This window comes from Monodelphis domestica, chromosome 5 (genome assembly GCF_027887165.1).
Source record: "Monodelphis domestica isolate mMonDom1 chromosome 5, mMonDom1.pri, whole genome shotgun sequence".
NCBI lineage: Eukaryota > Metazoa > Chordata > Mammalia > Didelphimorphia > Didelphidae > Monodelphis > Monodelphis domestica.
Genome location: NC_077231.1, coordinates 236,679,908 through 236,692,655, shown reverse-complemented (window position 1 = coordinate 236,692,655; position 12,748 = coordinate 236,679,908). Strand labels below are relative to the sequence as shown.

The 12,748-nt window shown below is 40.9% G+C and overlaps 1 long non-coding RNA gene across 5 annotated transcripts; it reads left to right on the top strand.

The window, feature by feature from the left end:
• The first annotated feature begins 4,822 nt into the window (after window positions 1-4,822).
• On the top strand, window positions 4,823-12,546 carry LOC103092680 (uncharacterized). Of its 5 annotated transcripts, none has more exons than XR_008912369.1 (3): window positions 4,936-5,540; window positions 5,871-7,247; window positions 12,236-12,546. It is a non-coding gene; the product is annotated as an uncharacterized LOC103092680 (long non-coding RNA). The 5 variants fall into 5 exon arrangements; XR_008912371.1 differs by adding an exon at window positions 10,732-10,819 and having other exon boundaries at window positions 4,936-7,247; XR_008912372.1 differs by adding an exon at window positions 10,732-10,819 and having other exon boundaries at window positions 4,936-7,247; window positions 12,233-12,546.
• The last annotated feature ends 202 nt before the right edge of the window (window positions 12,547-12,748 follow it).

The window sequence follows — 12,748 nt, the reverse complement described above, 5'->3', positions numbered from 1 at the left end:
GGAAGACACGTGGTTATGTCTCAGCAGCCAACCATGTCTGTCTTCACTGGCTAGATGTGGTTAGATGATTGAAAACCATTACAGAAAATCCTGTGGAGATCCCTCCTCTCACCTTTGTTGACATAAAGGACTTGGTGCAGCCCTTGCACTTGCTTGTGTTGAGGGCAGCAGAAATTACCCTCAATTGAACCTCTCTGTACTTGTCATTGTCATAATGATGATCAGAGGAAGGCTAGCAGGAAGATACCCCAGAGTCCAATCCAGATAGATGCTACAGTATTTTGACATTCTTATTCCCTGTGTGGTTGACCTCTTCTCTTCTCTTCACTAGATGGGGTCAGGAATTTGAGTATGAGCACCCAGATTGTGTCCTTAAATTCCTGCATTTCTCTGGACTTACCTGTAGACAAGGGGGAGGTTTGAATATGAAGCACCCAAATTATATCTTGAACTCTTAAGAGGCTTTTTGACTTGCCTGCAGTCCAAAATCATTGTTGAGCTTTGGTGTAAAGGAATTTTTGCTACCTCCCCTACACAATGACGATATTTCTAATTATTTTGTCTGGATCCTTTTTTGCTATCCCTAGTAAAGAACCATAGAGTTATGCCTTAGTTCTGAGATTGACTCACTTCACTGGCCAGGGCACAGTGGGAGAAATTCTCATCTCTCTTGTTCCAAAGCTGCTGATGTCATCTACTGCTTTCTCTGGATCTGCTCCTTCTACTGACCCATGCACAGCAGTGGGTCCTATGTTTCTTGCTATATGTCTCTGTTTTCTCCTCACCAGGTATTGTGCCTCAGCTTTAGCTGGTCTTCATGTATCCAGCTATTTCTATGGATACCTGAAAACCTCTCCATCATTCATTAGAGTTCCCTTGACTAGTAAGTCTATTCCCATCAGGAAATTCTATAATTCCATTAACTAGGCTTTTCAGCAAGCACCTACTATTTAGGGAGCACCTACTGTGTTCCAGGTCAGGCACTGTCCTAGGTGCTGGCGACACCCTCAGGGACTTTTCTTTCTATTCTCTCCTCTTTTGGAAAGAGTATAATATTTGCCTCTGCCTCTTTCAGCTTATGACTTCACTGTAGTCAATCGTCTATAGGGGGCTATATTCAGAGTCAATTGCTTTCCAGCTACCTTTTTTTTCCTTATCACCTTTCTCCTCAGAAAAGGGCCACATATTTCCTCTTTCAGGATCCTGATGTATCTTAAATAGGGTTTGGAAGGACTTCTAGGCTACTGTTTATTTCCTATTGGACTTGGACAAGTCAACCCTCTATGAGACTCAGGTCCAATCATCAAATCAAAAAGGAATTTGGAACAGATGATAGCTAAGGTCCCATCTGACTCCACCTCCTATTATTTTTCTTCTCCTCAGTTCAGCTGCCATCTTCAAATTTACTATTACTCTGTCAGACATCTCAGCTGATAGCTAGGAACCTATGAAATTGGAGCTTTCCTTGGCCCTCTCAATCAATGGAGTAAAGTTCTCTTCCCTCTGCCACGCTGTACCACAAGGTATTAAAGGTCTAGGCTCCCTCCTATGAGGTCTGCTCTGTGAGCTATTGTTAGAACTTTTCTCTTTGATTCATCTAAGAACTGAACTCTTCTGTCAACTTCACTCTTCTTCCTTTCACTGTCTCCTCTGAGCCTCTCACTTCAACTGTCACATAACTTATGATCAGAAATCCATTTTAGTTCTTGAGTCCTGTCATATCCCACCTCCTCACTCAGCTGAAGCAAATAGCCCTGCAACTCTATGTCCTCAAACAGAAAGGAAGAGTTGTGGTATGGAGGAATCCATTTTAAACTCCCCTCATCATATTCCTTTGTTCAATACAAATAACACTGACAGTGCTAGCTAGAGAAGACTCAGAGGACTGATGACTTTTGCATCCCTTTCCCCTTGCAATTTTTCACAGTCTGATCTCTCCCAGGCCTTTCTACATGATGACAATGTAGTCTCACACAGGTTTCTTCATATATGCCATGAAAAACAATTATGCATTTATGTCTTGGGTTAATTGTGCTTCAGGGGTTAATGGCTTTCATTATTTGCCAGATGAGAAAAAAAAGTTTGAACTATAAATGAACAAATCTGAAATGTCTAAGAGCTTAAAAATAATTCTGTGACTTCTCAGTCATTCTACTTCATCTGTGGTGGCAGAGTTATGGGATGATATAATGCAAAAGTCACACATATAGCCGAGGTTCTCCAATAACTTAGCCCTCACTCAGTCTCTTCAGTATTATCCAGGACTGATGAGAATTTTTAGGGCCATTTTACAGCAGGCAAACCAAATGGAGGAGCTGAATAATGGAGTGAGTTAGTACTTTTGCTTTAGAAAGAGGCTGGGTTTCTTCTTGAGCTTCCATTTCTGATTAAACCATAGCCAACTTTAGGAAGAGACCTGATGAGACCTGCTGAATTAAACCAAGGAAATGTCTTGGTCCACCGAAAGTTGGACAACCTTCCCAAAGCAGCTCAGGCACATACTTCTGGAAACCTAGCATTAGACAAAAATTCCAGGAGAAGCAAGGCATACATTTTCATTCCCTCCTCCTCTCCTTTTGCAGTTCATTCCCTTCACCACCCCCTTTCAAAGTATGTGTCTAAATAGCATCAAACATTCAGAACAAACCGGCAAGCATTTATTAAGTGCCTAATAGGCAAAGGGTATATATTTATGCTGGACATACAAAGATAAAAGGAGCATGCATCCTGCTGGGGGAGATAAAACATATAAGCACAAAGATCCACTCCAGTTATCTACATATTTCCAACTCTGAGTTTTCCTTGTGAAATATGGTGTCATATAACCTAAAACTGCCTACCACTCATCCCAAAAAGTGCAGGGTATTCCTCAGAAATCCAGCCAAAGCCCCTATTCCCCTACAAGATAATCCAACCCTTGTCTCATTCGATTCATGCCTATAGCATGACCCCTGAAAGTATTCCCAGCACTCCCTTTGGTGGTTCATGTTGCTTTCTACTTACTTCATTTTAATCTGCAATGGGGATGTGGTCTGAGTTTTCTGGTCCCTTTAGCCTTTCCAGAGATTAGCCCTCCTGTTCAAAGGATGACATAGACAAGGCATTTATCTAGGATTGGTAAAATATAACTCTTCTGATCTAATAACCCAAACAAGCTGTGTTTTAATTTCTGAAATTATGGTTCCTATAAAGGATGTTTCTTGTTTTTCTGTGCTAGATATTGTCACAAGTTCTTGAGGTATTTGGTTTTTATTTCATCTAGAAGCATTGTCTCTCTTCCACTGATAGGTTGATTCAAGGTATTCCCATTGATTTTTCTCTGACTTGTTTCGTTTAATTGTTTTCACTGAGGAAAAAATATACAGCAAGAAACATGAAGAAACATTTTCCTATAAGCTGTTTCTGTATTAGACAAACCAAAATAGAACACTTAGCATTAATCTAACACTTCACATTGTCAAGCCATCCTACTATCGTTCAGTAAGCCACACAATTCCCCTGTGAGTTCTGTCAGTGAGTGTGGTTATCTCCATTTTGCAGTGGAGGAGAGGAAGGTGATAGCTGCACATGCAAAATTAAGTGCAGAATTACCTGAATAATTCAGACAAACACAAAACCCCTCATTTAGGCTTCAATTATCTAGATATTTCAGGACAGGCTTGTTTTGGCCTGAGTTATCCAGATAATTGCTCTAGCTCTTCCCTTCTCTTTTCTATATGTAGTCCAGCAGTCCTCTGAATGCTGGGGCTCTGAACTAGCTCCCTTCTCCCAGATCCAGTCCTTTGAATGTAAAGATGACTGCTATTGACAGCGATTATTATCTGTGTATGCAGGTGTCACTGAATGCATGAACCAATAGCCCTCCATAAACATATTCCCTAAGACACTAGAAGTGTTGTAAGCAGAACAGCTTGCCTACAGAACCAACCCAGGAAATCAAAATGAAACCACCAAACACACACACACTCACACTGGTCTTAAATCCCCAATTTAGAAAATGACTCCATTAATCCCTATTGTTCCTAACAGTAAGCACCGCAGTTTCAGTGTGGATTGTTATCTCTTTGATATTTCTAGATTTTATTCCCAGGATTCTTAAACACACACCTGGCCCCTAGAGTGTTGTTGCTTGTTTGGTTGGGGGGAGGGGGGAATCTTCCTTTTTTCTTTTTACATGTTCAATAGATACTCTAAGAAGGGGGTGACAAATGTAATTTTCACCTGCTTTTCATCATTGTACAGTAAAAACTGCCTCTTTTAAATTAAAAAAAAAAAAATCCCCCCCCCCCCTTTTTCCTTCTTTTAATAATTGCGAGTCTATTCCTAGTGATGAGAGATTACCTGCTGGTTGAGGCAGGGAATAACAGGTATTTTCAATCTTTGGCGAGCCTGTGTTCCGCTGCCAGAAGATTGGGTTATTGTTTTTAGTATTCTTTGATTCTTAAACCGCACACATTTTGTTTAGTACAGTCCCAAGGATAAGGCGTGATTATTTCCTGGAATCTAGCGGAGAGTGGGGTAAGGTTCCTTAGGCAAGCGAGCTAACATTGAAGTCATTTCTCGACCCCTGCCCCGCCTAGGGGAAGGAGCCCAGGACCAGGGCTGATGCTGGCAATGAAACTTTCCTAACTCAGAAAAGCACTTTCCAACTGCATTCAGTCACCTGAGCGCTTCCTCCAGCTAAACGACTGAACTTAAACCTAGCAGGCTGGCTCTTTGGAAGATGCTATCTTCCTTTTATTTAAGGGACCACACGGACTCTGGTCCATTTCTAGGGTTCCTTCGCGAACTTGACAGCCTGAGGTACCCTCTCTTTGGAAGAAGGGTACCTGAGAGTTAGGGGGGCCTGGAGTGGGAAGGAAAGACAGCTTTTCAAGGGTTCCCAACAGCGCCTCCTACACGTATTAGCAAGGAGGGACCACGCTCTCCCAGAGACAAAGTCATCTCTGTGTAACTCGGGGTTCCGTTTCCGCAGTTCGTTGAAATCTCCTGGTAGTAGCGTGGGTGAGTGAGTTGGGGGAGGGCTAGGAGGGAGTGGGGGGAACCTTGGAGCCCCTCTTCTTGGGGCTGGGGGAGCGCGCCGTGAGCCGGAGGCATTGTTCAAGGCCCCCAGCGCCAGCTGGTATGTCACGCGTGTGAGATCACATTCCCCCACCCCCACCCCTCCTTCATTACTTGGGAGGAGGGGGGAATAGGCGCGTTGGAAATGTAACAGTCGCCTGCAAGAAGTCGAAGCCCCTCTTGAGCCAAGATCTATTGAAGGCTGGGTGATTAAAGAGGCTTAAATTGAATATGGTCTGAAGGCTGGAGGTCCGAGGTCATATTCAGGCAAATATCCCTCTGACTCTCAGTCCGGAGGAAAAAATGAGAGAAAAATAGAGAGAGAAAGAGAGACAGAGATAGAGACGGAGAGACAGAGAGTCAGAGACAGAGAGATTCCTCTAACTACTCCTTCAGGATGCAGATCGAAGCCCTTCAAACTCCCTTGCCTGCCAAGAAGATGACTAGCTCTCTAATATTTTGAAGATGCCACTTCTAGGGTTTGTATCCTATTTTGTCTGCGAACTTCCTTGTCCCCCACCAAAAGAAAATCCCCAAAGGGTCACAGAGTTCAGTGAAAATCCTACAAGGTTTTCCAGAACAAATAACAGACACTGACCCCTGGCCCTCTCTTTGCATAAGAATTAACATCAGTATTCAGGAGTCACTGCCAGTGGCAACTGGGACTGGGCAAATGCCAGATTCTGATTTAAAACTCTGATTTTTTTAAGAACCCAGAAGAAAAGGGGGGACTTGGAACTCATCTGCATTACAGATCAGGCCTCTTTGAGAAAATCAACCATCCATAATTCATTACATGTTTCCTGCAGGGGCTGGAGACAGCAGTGATCCTAGCAACGGAGTCATAGCAACAGCAGCAAACTTCAACCAATCCAGGGATGGGCTTTCTGATCCTGCACAGTCAATGGGGGTAGAAGGGGAGAAACCAAATGTTGTCAAGCTATCCTTTAGGTCAAGGCCAAGCCCCGATTCAGCAAATCTGCAACTGGACTTTGAAAATTAATAACTAATACATTGATCGGGACCCAGGGGGGGAAGGGAGATGGACTCATGCCATTTGGTGTGTGTATTTGTTCCCCACAAAATATTAGCTGAACCCAGGACAAAGGTTTCAATGAAAAGAGGCAATCTCTAACCAAACTGGTTACACTGAATAGAAACCACCAGATTACTAAAAGCAAGATGTGATCATCATTGAAGGAACAGCTTAACATTGCAATGAGAGAAGTACTTTAGCCTGATACACTACTAGAGGACTACCTGTATTGACACTTGAGAGGTTTTTGTGTGTGTGCCTATTTACGGGAAAATCTGTATTTCACCCTCTGCCTTTCATCTTCAAAATCAGTGTTGGGCTTTAGAATTCTGTTGAGAAGTGTTCTTGACATGTCTTAACTGTTTGATGGCTTAGCTACCAAATAGAGACTCCACTTTATTCGACATATCTGATCTTGAATAGATGAGTGGCCACATAAGAATATGTCTTTTACACTTTACTGTGCTTCCCTGTAAAGAGACAAAACAGGTGAGCCTTTTGGACCGGGTTTAAAGCCTTTGAACACTTCACAAATAGAAGCTGGCAGTCCTGATTTTGAAATATTGGGGCTTGTGTTTGGCCCTTTGAAAGGTTTCCCCACTGCACAATCTATCTTACTTCTAACTTCGTCCTGATGGAATAATAAGGTAAATTTACATCGAGTCAATATGCTGGCCATCCAAAAAGAAAGGGGGTTTTGTTGAAGTTGCCGCCATCACCCAACAAGGGGACCAGAGACCATAAATAAGTTGGCAAGTCAGAGCCTTCGCTCTGAAACAAACAAACAAAAAAAAGCACCTTGGATCGAGCTTTGTGAACAAACACACATGTATATAGCAAGATACAGCTTATTTCCTCCTGTATTTTCTTAGGAAATTTCGAGTAATTTCATTTACACACATGTTTTTGTGATGAGCCTTTTTAATGTAATTTATTCCATGTGAAATGATTCAGTGAATGATTTTATCAGCCAGCATGCCACAAATACCTGATATTTACAAAGTGAAGGCACACAGGGATGGTTCTATCCTATACACAGGTAGTCAGGCAGTATAACAGTCAAGCGGAATCCTTTAAAGCATTCTTCTTCTGGAGAAAAGGAAAACTGTTGATCTTACTTGGAAGTGACACAAAAGCTGAAATAAGCAAGGTGAGTTATGTGGCTGATTGCATGGACCTTCAGCCCCAAAGTCTGTTCTGGGTTCTATTCTAATGGATATGTGCCTTAAGCAAGGAGAGCTGAGATTAAAAGGTTTCTTATAGGTGCTTCAAACCACATTTGGGGAGCCATTACCCTATAGTGAACTTTACAGAATTGCAGAAATTTGCAAAAACCCGGGCAAACTGCCAAGGCATGATAGAAAAATGCAATATCTTTATAGTTTGTACTCCCCTACTCCCAAGTATCTTCCGGAGCAATAAGTAGTGATTTGCTTTGTTAGGACCACACTTTCTGAAATTCTTCATGTGAAATGGATTTCAGTTGGGAAAACCACATCTATCTTAACTCTTAATTCTATGGGAACTAAAATCAGCTGCATTCAAAAAACTTGGGGAATTCATTCTTTTAGAAACAGTTTTCCTAAGACCCAAACCAGCTTTAGTAATAATTTAGACTTAAAATAACTCCATTGAATACCAGTGGAGTTCAAATGGACACACAATGCTCAAATTAAGCCCGTGCTAGGAAAATTGTAAGTCACAAAGGCAATCCAAGCAGGGCTGCAAAAGCTGAAAACAAATTGAAATGGATGTTTTGTGGCCCTAACTCCATGGCCAGTATTTAGCTTTTTAATTTCTCGGTAGCAGTTAGACAGATGAAGGAGGGATTTGTATGCCAGGCTTGTGATGGATCATTAAAATAATCTAATGAACCCTGTGGTCTACATAGTTAAAAATAAGAAATTGCTTTGTAGGATTGATAAGCGGCCCTGCTCTTGCTTCCTTAACTTTGACAGATTCAACACTGAGCTGGAGGCATCCTCTAAGACGAAAGCCAGGGGTTCTCTAATGAGCTGTTAGGATCACAAGACTTAAGCTAACGAATTTCTTTTTCTCTCATACTGATGAAAGTTTATGGCAGAAGTCAAAAGACTGCTGGCATTTAAAATAAATTTGGATATATATTACTTAAAATTAAAATCTATCATCAATATAGAAGTTATAAATTCCCTAACAGAGAAGGGAATTTTGATAGGGAAGTCATATCAAAAGGCATTAGCAGAAAATGAGAATTTCCCACCTGAAGAACAGCTGGGAGAAAAACCAAGAACTGCCTTAGATTTTCTAAAAGCCTGGTACTTGGTACCATCTCAGCCAGACCATAAAACTATAACAGGAAATCTCAGAAGGGCAGACCAAAACTAGGAGCAATAATTACCTTCAGTGAGCAATTTATTATCAGAGACTCAGTTTCCTCATTTGTTAAATGGGCTAGATCATCTTTAAAGTCTTTTCCAAATCCAATGTTAGTTCACTTTCAGTGCCCTTTTCCAACAACAAATACTGGAAATTGGAGGGGGTGGGTGGAAATCTATGCATCAAATATCTTTCATAAGATTCTGATACCCAAGATATAAAGGGAATTGACACAATTATGTAAGACCAAGAATAGAGAGGTGGTTAGAACTGTGAACTAGGTGATTAGAACCACAACTATGGTTAGAATGCTGGGCTTAAAGTCAAGAAGGTTTCTCTTTCTGGACTTAGAAAGTTCAAATCTGGACTTAAACACTTACTAGCTGTGTGACCCTAGGCAAGTCATTTAATTCTGTTAAGTTTCCTTATCTGTAAAATGTGCAAAAGGAAATGGCAAACCACTCTAGTATCTTTGCTAGAAAACACCCCAAAAGGGGTCAGAATCAGACAGGATTGAAAATGACTCAACAACATTTAAGACCAAGAGCCTTTCCCAACTAGATTAGGGGTCAAAGGATATTAACAGCTTTCAAAAGACTTGGAAACTGTCAATAGCCATATGAAACATTATTCCAAATCACTAGTAACAAGAGAAATACAAATTAAAATAATGTTGAGATTTTACTTCATATTCCTCAAAATGTCAAAGATGAAAAAAAAAAATAAAAAACAGTTGAAGGGGCTGGGAGATAGCAGACTTGCTTCTTGTGGCATGAGAACTTAGCCCCAGCTTTCTGAAAAATAATTTTGCAATTATTGGAAAGAAGCCATTGAACTGTTCAGTCCTTTTAACCCAGTGGTTCATCCTGTTCATAAGCCTATGGGCTCCAACCAGTTCCATACAGAAATAAATGTCTAAATATTTATTGCAACACTGGGGTGGGGGAGGATTAGAATGGAAACAAGGTGGGTGCCCTATCACCCGTGGAATGATTGAACACCTTTTCAGATAGGAAAATGATGGAGTTGATGTTCTATAAGAAATGATGAATGTGAGGAATTCAGAGAAATATGAAAAGACTTGGATTAACTGATACAGAGAAAACAAAACAGAACCAGGGATACAATATATATGATGACCATAATAATATAATCCAAAAACAGAGCTGAAAGATCACAGAGCTCTAATTATAAAGACCAGTCTCAGGGGCAGCTGGGTGGCTTAATAGATAGAGAGCCAGGTCCTGGGTTCAAATATGGCCTCTGACACTTCCTAGCTGTGCAAGTGACTGCCCCCCCCCCCCATTTCATAGCCTCTATTCCTCTTCTGCCTTGGAATTAATACAGTGTTGCTTCTAAGACAGATGGTAAGGGTTTTAAAAAATTACTTAAAATGATGACCAGTGTCAGTCTCAGTCTCAAAGTGATGATGAAAGAGACCTCCCTCCTCCTAACAGAAAAGTGGGAATTTATGGATGTGGAATGTGGGACACACCAACATAAATGGCATGTGGTATAAATTGGTTTATTTAAACAGTTTTCTTCATAACAAAGGAAAGTTCAATGGAGGGAGGGCAGTTAAGGGGAAATGAGCATTATTGAAAAATAAAATGTATCCAAAATTTTTAAGCATTAGAATGGTGGCTTGCCATTCTGCAAATGAGTCATCTGGTGTTTCATCCTGGTCCTCTTTTTTGGACTTCCTGTGATTATGACGGTGGTCCACAGCAATATCAACACTTTGTGGAAACTCTGCCAGGCCAGTATGGAATGCACTATATTTAGTATTATTTTCACATTCAAAAATATACTGCAATGTGCCAGCTACAATGTTTTCTTACAAAATGGAAAGGAGAGCTTATTTAAGATGTAAATGCATTCAGTCCTACATTTTACATCTGATCATACACACATACACACATAAATGGGCTTTATTTTCATTTCTATTAGCTGGTTTTTTTGCCCAAAGAAATGTTGTCCTCCTAGTCTTGGGAACCAGCGGTGGCTTTAATATCTTGTGTACTCTTCATATTAATTATATCATGTAGTATCTAGCAATGGAATCAAGATACCTCTGTTCTAGTGCTATCTCTGGCACTAAATAGTTATATGATTTTTGTGAGCTTTTCACATCTGAGACTCAGTTTCCCCATCATAAAATGGGCTGGATGATCTCTAGGGACTCTTCCAAATCCAACACTAATTAATTCTGTTTATCTCTTCTGCTAGAGGGTCAACCCATATCTTTACATTTTATGAATATTTCTTTCTTTCAGATTTAACATCCAAAAGTTCATTCTAAAAATAGAGCCAAACCTGAGGAAATTCATCTTTCATCAGCAACTGCTGCTTAAAACTTACTGAGTCTGTTTGGGGAGAATATTTTTGGGGTGGGGTGCTGTGGACAAATACCAGATGGGTGTAGTGGGGAGGCAGAAGAATCCAGGGAAAAGAATAATGAGTGACAAAGTAGAAAGGGAGCACGTGGAGTAATAGAAAATACCTAGATATGGGAGCAGGGAGCCTGAATTGTTTGCTTCTCCTCTTACCTGTAGAATAAACTGTAAGATCTGAAGGTTACACTCAGGGGTCTTTAAAATCCTTTCCAATGCTAAGACTCGGTAATTGGGAGGAGAGAAGGGGAAGAGCATCCTGAATGACTATCAATAGATGAGGAAGGTAAAACAAAAACATAGGCTACATTGCCCCTCATTCCAATTCTCTTGAGACTTTACTACATGCCTCAAATTTGTCATAATGGATGGAAGGGAGAACCATCCTGAGAAAGAGAGCTAGGTAATGATCTCTGATTAGTTCCTACATCCAGAGAGATTTAAAAAGAAAGAATTGGAAGCCTCAATGGAAAACTCCCTCCCTCTCCTCCTCTATGCAAGCCTGGCAGGGGAAGGCCAAGGGATCAGTCAGAGATGATGACTCCTCATTGTATCTTCCACTGAGGGGGGCCATGGCAATGACACATGGCCTAGCCTTCCTTCCAGAAGGGTGGGAGGAGTCAGAGGAAATGACCCTTGCTGACCCCTTCTTCAGGGAGTACCACTGAAATGACCATTGATCCAGTCAGTGATTTCTTTCCTTCTAAAGAAGAGACAAGGGAATTAACCACCCACTCAAACCAAGGCTATTCCTTTCTTTCTTTCTTTCTTTCTTTCTTTCTTTCTTTCTTTCTTTCTTTCTTTCTTTCTTCCTTTATCTCTTTCTTTCTTCCTTCCCTTTTTTCTTCTTTCTCTCTTTCTTTCTCCCTTCCTTCCTTTTTGACTCTATCTTTTTCTTTCTTCCTTTCTTTCTTTTTTCTTCTTTTTTCCTGCTCTTTCTTTCTCTTTTCCTCTTTCATACTCTCATTCTCTCTCATTTTCATTATCTTTCTCATTCTAATATTTTCTTCTCCAACCCAAGGATAAAAGTGAAAGAAAAAGGGGAAGCCCTTATTCCTTCAGGAGGGGAACCCACTATTCTTTCTCAAAAAAGAAAAGAGACCATCTCATAAGCTTTTCCTTCTGTGAAGTTGACCAGAAGGAGCAAGACAGCAATAATGTGAGGAAATGGTTCACAGGGAGGTTCATCTCATCCCTCTCTGGCACAAAAGTTTTTTAAATGACTCTCCATTCCATTCAATGTGAGATTTGGGGGAGGGGACAGATCTTTGGTTCTTTCCCCCAGAGCTAGTCTGAGAAAATGACCCTTGACCCTGGGCTCTGTAGGGGGTTAAGGTTCAAGAGAGGTCAGGAAGAATAACTCTCTAGCCCATCTCTTTCTCAGTAGGGGTTGAGAAAATAAGGAATCAGGGAGAATGCCATCAGTGGAATTTCAAGTCACTTCTGAAAAGGCCAAGCATTTTTTACCCATGGACCCTCCAGGGGAAATTGAACACCAGAGAAACAGCCAAGCCCATTTGAAGCAAGAATGAGGCTCAAACTCTCTGACCTAGAAATCAAGAAGAATGAAAAAAAATTAAATAGAAAAAAAACATCAGGGACGTTGTATGAAATCAGGGGGCGCCTGCTGGAGAGGTGTAATCAAGACTGAGCCATAAATTGTAATGGTTTTGATTAAAGAAGGAATTGCCAAAGTAAGTTTAACTAGCTTCTTCTTCCTTTTTTTAAACTACGTGATTCTTTGCCTTACAACTGTCAGACTAAACAAGGGGCAGATTGAAGGAGGTGATAGAATGATTAGAGGAAAATAACAGTGAAAGAGCTGTACCCCTAATACCCTACACCCTACAGGCCACTTTAAAATAATCAATGCTCCAGCCCCCTCGGCAATTTCCACAGG